The sequence below is a fragment of the Schistocerca cancellata genome, chromosome 12 (genome assembly GCF_023864275.1).
Source record: "Schistocerca cancellata isolate TAMUIC-IGC-003103 chromosome 12, iqSchCanc2.1, whole genome shotgun sequence".
In the NCBI taxonomy this organism is placed as follows: Eukaryota; Metazoa; Arthropoda; class Insecta; order Orthoptera; family Acrididae; genus Schistocerca; species Schistocerca cancellata.
The window spans coordinates 81512938-81526851 of NC_064637.1; positions in this window are offsets into that span (position 1 = coordinate 81512938).

Sequence of the window (13914 nt, forward strand, 5' to 3'; positions counted from 1 at the left end):
TGCCTGTAGGCAGCAAATGGTCTGTATTTCACTGTAATTACATTTTTTGAGAGTGGCAAGATCACCAGTGATATCTGTTCTTTTGGTCATGTCTGAAAGAACAGATACCATCTTCATATATTCATGTAATATACATTTGGTCAGGTAAGGATGGCACCAACACCACATGCTGTGCTTGATGTAGCTACCTATGAGAATGGACCTAAATGTTACATCAATTATGTCTTTCCTTCTTATATTCCTGAACATAGGTTCCCTGCCTCTATTCAGGGTCTACAGCTCACTTTCAAGTGAGCCCCCACCGTTAGTGCCACTGCTTCTGCACAACAGGTTGTGTGCACTGGTGTCACAACAAACCAACAGCTGTTCATTCTACTGTGAGCACCTGTCTGCCAGTCTCCTCACTTCCTGGGAAGGAGGAGTATTGTACACATAAGGGAGGTAAGGTGAGCGAATGCAAACTCCTGTGTGCTTTTTATTGTACATTGTTTCATCCTGGTGATCACAAAGACTCCTTAATGATGAATGAAATTTCATTCTTGACATAAATGCATGTTCTAAAGTTTTTTAGTTTTCTTGTATAAATCAACTTGCTTCTAGTTCCTCTGAGATGTGATACACTGCTTTTATATAAACAGGGTTCTTTAATCAGGGTCATGCCCACCTTCTGTCTTCCTGGAAGACCGACTGATAATCTACAAGTTGCAAGTACTTTTAACGATCACTTTCTAAACATAGTGGCAAGTATGTGCTGAAATGGTTCAACTGGAGAAGGAAATGTCATTCCACAATACTTTAAGCACCAACATCCTTCACTGAAATTAATACAATTATAAAAACTCTAAAAAACAAAAACTCATGTGGGATTAATGGAATTTCATACAGAATTTTGAAAAGTTGTTCTAACTTGATAAATATTGTCCTTGGTGATATATGGAATGCATCACTGGCCTAGAGAATTGTTCCAGACAGGTTAAAATATGCAATTTTTAAAGCACTTGATAAGAATGGTGATGAGATAAACTTAAACAACTATCATTCAGTTTCCTTACTGACATCTTTTCCCAAAATATTCAAAAAAGTTATGTTCTTAAAAATAGTCACACACATAACTAGAAAAAAAATTTACCTAGTATATCACAGTTCGGTTTCCAGAAGGGCTGCTCGACTAAGAATACTAGTTATAACTGAGAATGCTAGCTATACATTTGCCCATCAAATAGTACAATCCTTAAATGATAATAGATTGCCAGTTGGTATTTTTGTGATCTCTCAAAGACATTTGATTGTGTAGATCATATTACTCTCTTAGAAAAACTCATGTTTATGGAACTGATGGCTTTATGCACAGCTGGTCTGAATCATATTTAACAAACAGAATCCAAAAGTTGTGCTATATAACTCAGACAATGTCACAGAGATAGAAAATTTTAATGACTGGGGTAAAACACAAAGGGAGTCCCACAGCATTCAATTTTGTGTCTACTCCTATCATTTATGTATGTGAATGATCTTCCACTTAATTTTCAACAAGCAGAAAGGTACTTTTTCAGATAATATTAGTGTTACAATAAATACCATTACGGAGAAAGCAACAGAAGAGTTGATAAATTATATGAAACAGAAATTTGTGTTAGTTTCCAAAAGCTTCTTTTCAACATGTTGTTAATTAGTAACTGGTTTCCAATAACACTTTTTTTATTTATTTATTTATTTATTTTCTTAATTGTTTCACTTACTGATTACTGGTGAGCAGTAGAGGAATAATGTAACAGACTATTCAATACAGTATTGATAAGATTTTCCCAGTTGCGATGATTTCAAATTTCAGTAGAATATTTGTTCCCAGGGACATGACAATTTTACAAGTTGAAACACGTTTCCTCACTTGGAAAAATGTTAATTTTTCTGGGTAATTTTTGTAATTTCAGAAAAAGCTTGCAGCAACTAAAACATCAATGTTACCTATAATATATGAACCGGACTTACAGTTTTTACCTGTGAATGGGAGGTCAGTGCCTCCTGTGGGGGAGTTGAGGAAAAACAATTAAACTTTTGTGGTATATGCCACTCACCAAAGACAGATGACTAAATGCAAAAACTTGCCTGTGAGGGAGTTGTAAGTTCCATGGTGCAAAGGTTTTTACTCTGTGTAATCGGGCATGAATAAAGAGGACAAGATAATGAAACTTGGATTGTGAACACTTTAGAGATAAGTAGCCGATGTTATACAGAATCCACTGTAATTTCTGATTTTTTTACAGTTAAGATCTGCCATTAAATGATTTTATACTGAGTAAACTTGAAATGCAAACAGTCATGGAATGTCATTGATATTAGTAGCCAGGCTGTAAAGAGATTGTACGTAACTATTTTTGGAATATAGTCTATGTTATTCAAAAGTCTGTTTTTCTTACCATATCACATTGAAGTTAATATATGTGACAATTAGTGAATTGTATAGAATTGTATTTAGCGTGTCTAGTAGAACCTGCATATATGATCGTATTCCAGATTTCTGAAATAATTATTTCCTTTATTGGAAAAATTGCTAATAACACATACTATGAATTTACACTGATATTTCTGTTATTGTACACAAAAGGACTCTATATGATTTATAGACTGAGAGAACTATTGTTCTTTGAATTTTTAGGTAGATACTGATTACTGTTCTTTGACACTTTCTAGGGTACAGAGCTTTTGTGTGTATTACAAAAAGAATATTTGTGGTATACTCCCAGGTAACTTTGCTCAATTAATTGCAGAGAGCTAAATGCATTAACATTTACACTGATTGCAAGATTAGTTCATTTATACTAATTTCTTCATGTTTTATTAGTTTTAAACCACTTGCTTAAGCATGTACCTGGGAATAATAGCTAGTCAGTTAGGCTCATGAATAGCAATTGAGAATTTTAAATATTCTTTACATCATTTGTTTAATGATAGAATACTGGGGAAATGCAATCAGTCTACAAAGAAGACTGCTTACAGATCACATGTGTGATCCATCCTACAAGTGTTTTGGATCCATACCAAATATCACTAACAGGGGATATGGAACATGTGCAGAGAAGGACAGCATAGATGGTTACAGGTTTGTTGCACCCTGGGAGAGTGTCACAGAGATGTTGCAGAAACAGAACTGGCCGACTCCTGAATATAGACATAAACTATCCCAAAAAAGCCTACTTACAAAGTTTCAAGGACAGGCTTTAAATGATGACTGTTGCAATATACTACAGCCCCCTAGGTATTGCTCACACAAGGATCGTGAGGACAAGCTTAGAATAATTACAGCATGCACAGGGACATTTAAACTTAAATCATTCTGCCTGCACTCCATACATGAACAGAACAGTAAGAAACACTAATAACTGGTACATGGGACGTACCATCTGCTATGCATTTCATAGTGATGTGCAGCGTACAGATTTGGATGCAGATGTATATGTGGATGTAAATTGCTAGAGGGAAAAGTCTGAACACTTGATCAAGGTACAACACTCTTCCCTATATCAAAAATTGTGATTGTTCTAAAGTAGTTTTTTTTTAATACTTGGTGTTCCCCAGCTTTCATACATTTATTATAGGACATCTTCTATACACCATGAGCTGCAGATGAAACATTTCTAGTGCAGTTCTTGGTGTATAGAAGATGACTTTTAACCCTTAATGTTTCAGGTGTGGTCTCACAGACTGCTAGTGTTCATTGTTACTCTGTTGCTAAAGCATAATGGTGGGATAGGAGATTACAGCATTGTATGGCTGCTCTTTCCAGAAGCTGTTGTGGTTTCCTTTGAGAGTAGCCACTTAAATATGATGTGGACCTATACTATTACTGCCTCTCTCATGCTAGCAGTCTCTGAAACTGCACCTGGGACTTTACATGAATATAGCTGCCAGGTCTACATCTACTGTTCATGTGTACCAGACCCGGACTTTGGGAATACCATTCTAAAACGGTTTGAGGACAGTTTTGGAAGTGATGTTGCATGTTGTTGTTGTTGTTGTTGTTGTGGTCTTCAGTCCTGAGACTGGTTTGATGCAGCTCTCCATGCTACTCTACCCTGTGCAAGCTTCTTCATCTCCCAGTACCTACTGCAGCTTACATCCTTCTGAATCTGCTTAGTGTAATCATCTCTTGGTCTCCCTCTACGATTTTTACCCTCCATGCTGCCCTCCAATACTAAACTGGTGATCCCTTGATAGCTTAGAATATGTACTACCAACCAATCCCTCCTTCTAGTCAAGTTGTGCCACAAACTTCTCTTCTCCCCAATTCTATTCAACAGCTCCACATTAGTTATGTAATCTACCCATCTAATCTTCAGCATTATTCTGTAGCACCACATTTCAAAAGCTTCTATTCTCTTCCTGTCCAAACTATTTATCGTCCACATTTCACTTCCATACATGGCTACACTCCATACAAATACTTTCAGAAATGACTTCCTGACACTTAAATCTATACCCGATGTTAACAGATTCCTCTTCTTCAGAAATGCTTGCCTTTCCATTGCCAGTCTACATTTTATATCCTCTCTACTTCAACCATCAACAGTTATTTTGCTCCCCAAATAGCAATACTCATTTACTCCTTTAGGCTTCTCATTTCTTAACCTAATTCCCGCAGCATCACCAGATTTAATTCAACTACATTCCATTATCCTCGTTTTGCTTTTGTTGATGTTAATCTTATATCCTCCTTTCAAAACACTGTCCATTCTATTCAACTGCTCTTCCAAGTCCTTTGCTGTCTCTGACAGAATTACATTGTCATCGGCGAACCTCAAAGTTTTTACTTCTTCTCCTTGGATTTTAATTCCTACTCCAAATTTTTCTTTTGTTTCCTTTACTGCTTGCTCAATATACAGATTGAATAACATCGGGGAGAGGCTAAAACCCTGTCTCACTCCCTTCCCAACCACCGCTTCCCTTTCATGCCGTTTGACTCATAACTGCCATCTGGTTTCTGTACAAATTGTAAACAGCCTTCCGCTCCCTGTATTTTACCCCTGCCACCTTCAGAATTTGAAAGAGTATTCCAGTCAACATTGTCAAAAGCTTTCTAGAAATGCTAGAAATTTAGGTTTGCCTTTCCTTAATCTATTTTCTAAGATAAGCTGTAGAGTCAGTATTGCCTCTTGTGTTCCAACATTTCTACAGAATCCAAACTGATCTTCCCCGAGGTTGGCTTCTACCAGTTTTTTCATTCATCTATAAAGAATTCGTGTTAGTATTTTGCAGCAGTGGCTTACTAAACTGATAGTTTGGTAATTTTCACATCTGTCAACACTTGCTCTCTTTGGGATTGGAATTATTATATTCTTCTTTAAGTCTGAGGGTATTTCGCCTGTCTCATACATCTTGCTCATCACATGGTAGAGTTTTGTCAGGACTGGCTCTCCCAAGGCTGTCAGTAGATCTTATGGAATGTTGTCTACTCCCAGGGCCTTGTTTTGACTTAGGTGTTTCAGTGCTCTGTCAAGCTCTTCACGCAGTATCATATCTCCCATTTCATCTTCATCTGCATTCTCTTCAATTTCTACAATATTATCCTTAAGAACATCACCCTTGTATAGACCCTCTGTATACTCCTTCCACCTTTCTGCTTTCCCTTCTTTGCTTAGAACTGGGTTTCCATCTGAGCTCTTGATATACATGCATGTGGTTCTCTTTTCTCCAAAGGTCTCTTTAATTTTCCTGTAGGCAGTATCTACCTTACCCCTCGTGAGATAAGCCTCTACACCCTTACATTTGTACTCTAGCCATCCCTGCTTAGCCATTTTGCACTTCCTGTCAATTTCATTTTTCAGACATTTGTATTCCTTTTTGCCTGCTTCACTTACTGCATTTTTGTATTTTCTACTTTCATCAATTAAATTCAGTATCTCTTCTATTGCCTGCTTCACTTACTGCATTTTTGTATTTTCTCCTTTCATCAATTAAATTCAGTATCTCTTCTGTTACCCAAGGATTTCTACTAGCCCTCGTCTTTTTACCTACTTGATCCTCTGCTGCCTTCACTACTTCATCCCTCAAAGCTACCCATTCTTCTTCTACTGTATTTCTTTCCCCCATTCCTGTCAGTTGTTCCCTTATGCTCTCCCTAAAACTCTGTACAACCTCTGGTTCTTTCAATTTATCCAGGTCCCATCTTCTTCAATTCCCACCTTTTTGCAGTTTCTTCAGTTTTAATCTACAGTTCATAACCAATAGATTGTGGTCAGAGTCCACATCTGCCCCTGAAAATGTCTTACAATTTAAAACCTGGTTCCTGAATCTCTGTCTTACCATTATATAATCTATCTGTGACCTTCCAGTACCTCCAGGGTTCTTCCATGTATACAACCTTCTTTTATGATTTTTGAACCAAGTGTTAGCTATGATTAAGTTATGTTCTGTGCAAAATTCTACCAGGTGGCTTCCTCTTTCATTTCTTCCCTCCAAGGATGAAGCTGTCAGCACATTCGACACACTTAATGCCTCATGCTCACCTGTAACTAGGACTGGAACCACACCAATAGCCAAGAACCATTCTACTAGATTCAGAAACTCATCAGCTGCTCTGCATACATCTCAGGATAAGTAGAGCTGCTGTGTGTAGTGACTTTTTTTATGGGATCTTTGCAATTTGAAGAAGAAGAAGAAAAGGTGGAATCTTTACAGTGTCAGCAACAAGAAAGTACAAAGGTAAATAGTGCAGCAAATCCACTACATGGAACTTTAATAGTTGTATTCCAAAATGTGCAGGGACTAGAAAGTAAATTACCTGAAACAGAGGTTCTATTAACTGACTATCTGAAAGACATTAACATACTATGCATAAGTGAGCACTGGGTAAAAGAAATGCAAGCATCTAGCATTATGATTCCAAATTTTGAAATGATTAGCAAATTTTGTAGAATCAACCATAAAGGGGTCGGGACATGTATTTATCTTAGGACAGGGGTAGAATCAAAAGAAATTAAATGTAAACTAAAATGCATAGAAAAAGATTTTGAATACAGGGTATGTGAGCTAACCAAATTAAAAATTACTATTGTGTGTTCGTACCGATCACCATTGGGCAACTTTGCCATTTTTATGGAAAACCTTGAGGGGCTACTGAATGTACTTCAACATAATGTAATTGTTCTTGATGGTTTTAATGTTAACTCTAAGAATGATTGTAGTAAACAACAGCAACTGTGCAATTTGTTTTTGTGTCATAATATGATGGCAACTGTAAATGAAGTTACCAGATGCGGAAATATGTCTGAAACTATAATAGATCAAGTATTTATAAACAAGGACAAGTGTGAATATAACACTGAAGTAATTGACACTGGTTTCTCGGATCACGAGGGTATCAAATTGAGTTTAAATGTCACATCTTACAAGGACCCTGTTACCAATAATAATTACAGGGAAAGGAGATTTATAAATGATGACAGCATAAAAAATTTTAATTACATTCTGGAAAATAACAACTGGTGGACTGAATCAAGTGGTGATGTCAACACTATGTTTGACTCATTCCTTGAAAGCTACAAACACTGCTTCGATGTTGCCTTTCCTATAAAAAAGAGTCAAAAATAAATATAAAACCAAGACATGGGTTACACTGGGGATTAGAAAGTCATTAGACACTCTCAGAAAGTTAAATAAATCAGCCAGGAAGAATGTAGCACTGAAAGCACATGTGAAATGTTATAGAAGCCTGTACAAGAAAGTAGTAATTGCAGCCAAGAGGCTTGATAATGATTCATATATTGAGAAAGGTAACAATAAAATGAAGTCAACTTGGGAGGTAATAAATAAAAATATAGGTAGACACAAAAGAAAAGATAACAGCTTTGTCATTAAAAGTGGGATAAAACTGTTAAGGACCCACTTCAGATTGCCAACATATTTAACAAACATTTCACAAATATAGCCATCAATTTAACTAAAACTAAATACAATTCCAATAGCAAGGTAAAAATCCCCATGAATGACGTGACAATGTTCCTTTATCCAGTAACTGAATCAGAGGTATTAAATTCTATAAATAAGTTTAAAAAAATGTCATGTGGGTGTGATGGGATTCCTGACAAAGTCATTAAGCAAAGTGCAAGAAACATAGCCTCACATGTCACTGAAATTATAAATGATTCTTTTAAGACAGGGGTGTTTCCATCAAAACTTAAAATGTCAACAATAAAGCCACTTTACAAGGATGGTGATAAATATGATGTTAGTAACTTTAGGCCTTTATCAATGTTGTCAGGTTTCTCAAAAATAATAGAAAGGATAATGTATCATAGATTATATAAATTTCTTATTAAGAATAGAACATTGGTTAATGCACAAAATGGTTTCTGTAAAAATAAATCAACTGAAACAGCTATCTTCAATTTTTTGCAACTTATTCTAAATTCCATAAATAGAAAGGAATGAAATTGTGGATTGTTTTTAGACTTATCAAAGGCCTTTGATGTCATCAACCATAAGTTAATGCTTAGGAAGTTATATGCCTGTGGGATATGTGGAGTTCCCCACAAATGTTTTGAATCATATCTGTCTGACAGGTATCAGAAGCTGGAGATAAGTAATGCAGATAGGACATATTCATCAAGATTCAAGAGAGTTTTGTACGGAGTACCGCAGGGATCTGTATTACGGCCATTACTGTTTTTAATATTTATCAGTGACTTACCAAGTCAACTATCTGAAGAAGAGGCAGTACTGTTTGCTGATGATACAAGTTTGTTTGTTAAGGCAAATAGTGAAGCTGACTTACAGGAAAAAGTCACATTAGCAACAGATGAAGCAGACAGATGGTTTACTGAAAACAGATTCATTGTGAATGCCAAAAAAACGTGGATCAACTTCAGACGTATTACAAATAAAATAAAAAACTAACCTTACACTAGAACTGGATAAGTGTATGACTGAACAAGCATCATACACTAAATTCTTGGGAGTATGGTTTGATGAACACTTAAGGTGGGAAAAGCATGTAATATCATTGAACAAAAAATTAAGTCAAACATGTTATATATATATATATATATATATATATATATATATGGTTATAATAGAAGGAAACATTCCACGTGGGAAAATATACCTAAAAACAAAGATGATGTGACTTACCAAATGAAAGTGCTGGCAGGTCGACAGACACACAAATGAACACAAGCATACACACAAAATTCAAGCTTTCGCAACAAACTGTTGCCTCATCAGGAAAGAGGGAAGAGGGAAGGAGAGGGAAAGAGAAAGGACACACACACAAGCAGACATGTCTGCTTGTGTCTGTGTATATGCGGATGGATATTGTTTGGTAAGTCTCATCATCTTTCTTTTTAGATATATTTTTCCCATGTGGAATGTTTCCCTCTATTATATATATATATATATACATATTTCTAAAAAGAAAGATGGTGAGACTTACCAAACAAAAGCGCTGGCAGGTCGATAGACACATAAACAAAACACAAACATACACACAAAATTCTAGCTTTCGCAACCAACGGTTGCCTCGTCAGGAAAGAGATCTCTGCCCAAACTCTTTGCCTTTACAAATGTCTGCTTGTGTCTGTGTATATGCGGATGGATATGTGTGTGTGTGCGCGAGTGTATACCTGTCCTTTTTTCGCCCTAAGGTAAGTCTTTCCGCTCCCGGGATTGGAATGACTCCTTACCCTCTCCCTTAAAACCCAAATCCTTTTGTCTTTCCCTCTCCTTCCCTCTTTCCTGACAAGGCAACCGTTGGTTGTGAAAGCTAGAATTTTGTGTGTATGTTTGTGTTTGTTTATGTGTCTATCGACCTGCCAGCGCTTTTGTTTGGTAAGTCTCATCATCTTTCTTTTTAGAAATATTTTTCCCACGTGGAATGTTTCCCTCTATATATATATATATATATATATATATAGAGAGAGAGAGAGAGAGAGAGAGAATGTTTAAAAGCTCATGTAATATTAAAACAGTGTTATGTGTTTCTTTCTCATTCATGCACAGTTAATTAAGATACAGTGTACAGTTTTGGGGGAGCAACAGTCTAACAAAACATTCATTTAGACTACAAAAGAAGGCACTCAGAATAATAAAAGATATAGGATATAGAGACTCTTGTAGGCATGCTTTCAAAGAATTAAAAATCATGACACTACCATCCTTATACATATATGAAAGCTTATGTTTCTTAAAAGAACATGGGGAATTTTCTACATTAAACAGAGAATTTCACAACTACAAAATGAGGAATAGGAATGATTTCCACACATAAATTCATAAAACAGCTATGTATCACAAAAGTGTACTATACCAACCCAAAATCCTTTACAGTGCTCTCCCCAAAGAACTAAAGATAATACCAAAACTGCACATATTTAAAAGAGAATTAAAAAAACATGTTATTGAGCAATAGTTTTTACAGTATTGAAGAGTTTATGAATCATTGACAATAAAAGTGCAGTTAATATTTCCCTGACATAATAAATATGTGTTATTGCTCACATTTAAATACTTGCTGTTTCTATGAAAGTGTGAAACAATGTTAATGTAAGAATGGAAATAATCTTTGATGTAAGAATCACTAGCCTTTTTTTTTTGTATGTTATCCTTTTTGTATATTTTTATGTTAATGTTCTTATAGTTCTATTAAAATTGTAATGTCTAAGTAACAAGTAAATTCAATTATACATTTTCATGTACATGTATTTTAAATTGTAATGTTTATTGACAAGTCCTATGTCATTTTGATGATGTACTACAAGATGCTAATAAACTGAATTGAATTGAATTGAATCCATATTCACCTACTACGTTTCCTTCTCTTCCTTTTCCTACTATCGAATTCCAGTCACCCATGACTATCAAATTTTCATCTCCCTTCACTATCTGAATAATTTCTTTTATCTCATCATACATTTCATCAATCTCTTCGTCATCTGCGTAGCTTGTTGGCATATAAACTTGTACTACTGTAGTAGCCGTGGGCTTCGTGTCTATCTTGGCCACAATAATGTGTTCACTATGCTGTTTGTAGTAGCTTACCCGCATTCCTATTTTCCTATTCATTATTAAACCTACTCCTACATTACCCCAATTTGATTTTGTATTTATAACCCTGTATTCACCTGACCAGAAGTCTTGTTCCTTCTGCCACCGAACTTCACTAAGTTCCACTATATCTAACTTTAACCTACCCATTTCTGTTTTTAAATTTTCTAACCTACCTGCCCGATTAAGGGATCTGACATTCCACGCTCCGACCCGTAGAGTGCCAGTTGTCTTTCTCCTGATAACGACGTCCTCTTGAGTAGTCCCTGCCCAGAGATCCGAATGGGGGACTATTGTACCTCCAGAATATTTTACCCAAGAGGACGCCATCATCATTTAACCATACAATAAAGCTGCATGCCCTCAGGAAAAATTACAGCTGTAGTTTCCCCTTGCTTTCAGCTGTTCGCAGTACCAGCACAGCAAGACCATTTTGGTTAGTGTTACAAGGCCAGATCAGTCAATCATCCAGACTGTTGCCCCTGCAACTACTAAAAAGGCTGCTGCCCCTCTTGAGGAACCACACATTTGTCTAGCCTCTCAACAGATACTCTCCACTGTGGTTGCACCTACGGTATGGCTATTTGTATCGTTGAGGCACGGAAGCCTCCCCACCAGTGGCAAGGTCCATGGTTCTTGGGAGGAGGGGGGGGGGGGGGGGGGAGAGGTTATTTGATAGCGTGCTTAATATTACCACATTGTTCACTATCCACTCAAATTTTTGCATAGCCTGTACAATAAGGCAAAGAAAATTAGTGTTGTCATATGACAATGACAAGTGATAAGTGGAAGAAAATCATATAAATACATTACCACTGAGACATCACATGACAGGAAGAAATTCAGCTACTGTATCTATTACCTGTACAACCATGGAAAATTGAAACATGTCATGTATGTATAATTATATTAAAGGTGGATAAAGTAACAAATCTTTTTGATTTGTACTGTTTTTTTATTTAGAGAAGAAAAATGAAATGAAATTATTGTATGGCATTGTTGGCTGGGAGGCTCCTTCCGGGGGAATTTGGCCACCAGGTTGCAAGTCTTATTGCAGGTGACGCCACATTGGCGATTTGCATGCCGGTGATGATGATATGATGATGAAGACAACACAACACCCAGTCCAAAGAAGATAAATGTCATTACATTCTTTTATTGTTTACAATTATCTATTACATGATTATATTCATTATCAGTACGAGGTTGTTAGAATGCTTATTGTGTTTTAAGTATTGATCATTTTGCAAAGATGATGGCAAGGATTTAAAAATCTATGACATAAATATTAACACAGATAACAGTTGCACAAAACATAAAATAATTTAAAGCATTTAAATTTTGAGGGCCATCTACCAATTGATAAATTCTAAACAGTGTTTTACATATGTTTCTTGGTTTTTAACTATTGAAATAACTGAAAAATGTCATAATAATCTACTTGGAAACCATAATCTTTCAACAGTACCAGATGTATAGCTTTATGAATTGTATTCCTCAAACACTGCATTTAGAGTTGACGGTAAATTGAGTTCATGGTTCAGAGTAGTTCCAGGGGTAAGACAAGGCTGCAACCTGTCTCCACTGTTGTTCATATTATTTATGGATCATATGTTTAAAACAATAGACTGGCTGGGTGAGATTCAGATATGTGAACACAAAATAAGCAGTCTTGCATATGCGGATGGCTTAGTTGTGATGGCAGATTCGATTGAAAGTTTGTGAAGCAATATTTCAGAGCTAGATCAGAAATGTAAGGACTATGGTATGAAGATTAGCATCTCCAAAATGAAAGTAATGTCAGTGGGAAAGAGATATAAACGGATTGAGTGCCAAATAGGAGGAACAAAGTTAGAACAGGTGGACGGTTTCCTAGATGCATATTCTCACAGGATGGCAACATAGTGAAAGAACTGGAAGTGAGGTGTAGCAAAACTAATGCAGTGAGCACTCAGCTATGATCTAATCTCTTCTGCAAGAAGGAAGTCAGTACCAAGACTAAGTTATCTGTGCACCGTTCAATCTTTCGACCAACTTTGTTGTATGGGAGCGAAAGCTAGATGGATTCAGGTTACCTTAACAGTAAGGTTGAGGTTACGGATATGAAAGTAGCTAGGATGACTGCAGGTACTAGTAGATGGGAACAATGGCAGGAGGGTGTCCTCAATGATGAAATCAAAGAAAAACTGGGAATGATCTCTATAGATGTAGCAGTCAGGGCGAACAGGCTTAAATGGTGGGGTCATGTTACACGCATGGGAGAAGCAAGGTTACCCATGGGATGTTATGTGTGTCGACAGAAGTGCCGACACAATGTTATTATGAAGGGGCCGAATAGGGCACGCGTCAACTCACGCCGTCCTGCGTTAAGTCTGAAACAGGATACTTCATAAATGCTATAAAGAAAAGAACGGAGCTTCTCGTATACTCAACTTTATTCTCCTGTGTGGTACATCTCCATGGTGAATACAAGTAAGACTCTCTCCAGATATGGTTAACTGCGCCTTGCTAAGTTGTAGCTATGGACTTAGCTGAAGGCTATTCTAACTGTCTCTCGGCAAATGAGAGGAAGGCTTCGTACGTCTAGTCGCTAGCAATGTCGTCCGTACAACTGGGGCGAGTACTAGTCCGTCTTTCTAGACCTGCCATGTGGTGGCGCTAGGTCTGCAAGTACTGATGGCGGCGACACGCGGGTCCGACATGTACTAATGGACCGCGGCCGATTTAAGCTACCACCTAGCAAGTGTGGTGTCTGGCGGTGACACCACATGGGACTCATGGGTTCAGCAGTAGAGGGTAGGAGGAGTCAGGGCAGACCAAGGAGAAGGTACCTGGATTCGGTTAAGAATGATTTTGAAGTAATAGGCTTAACATCAC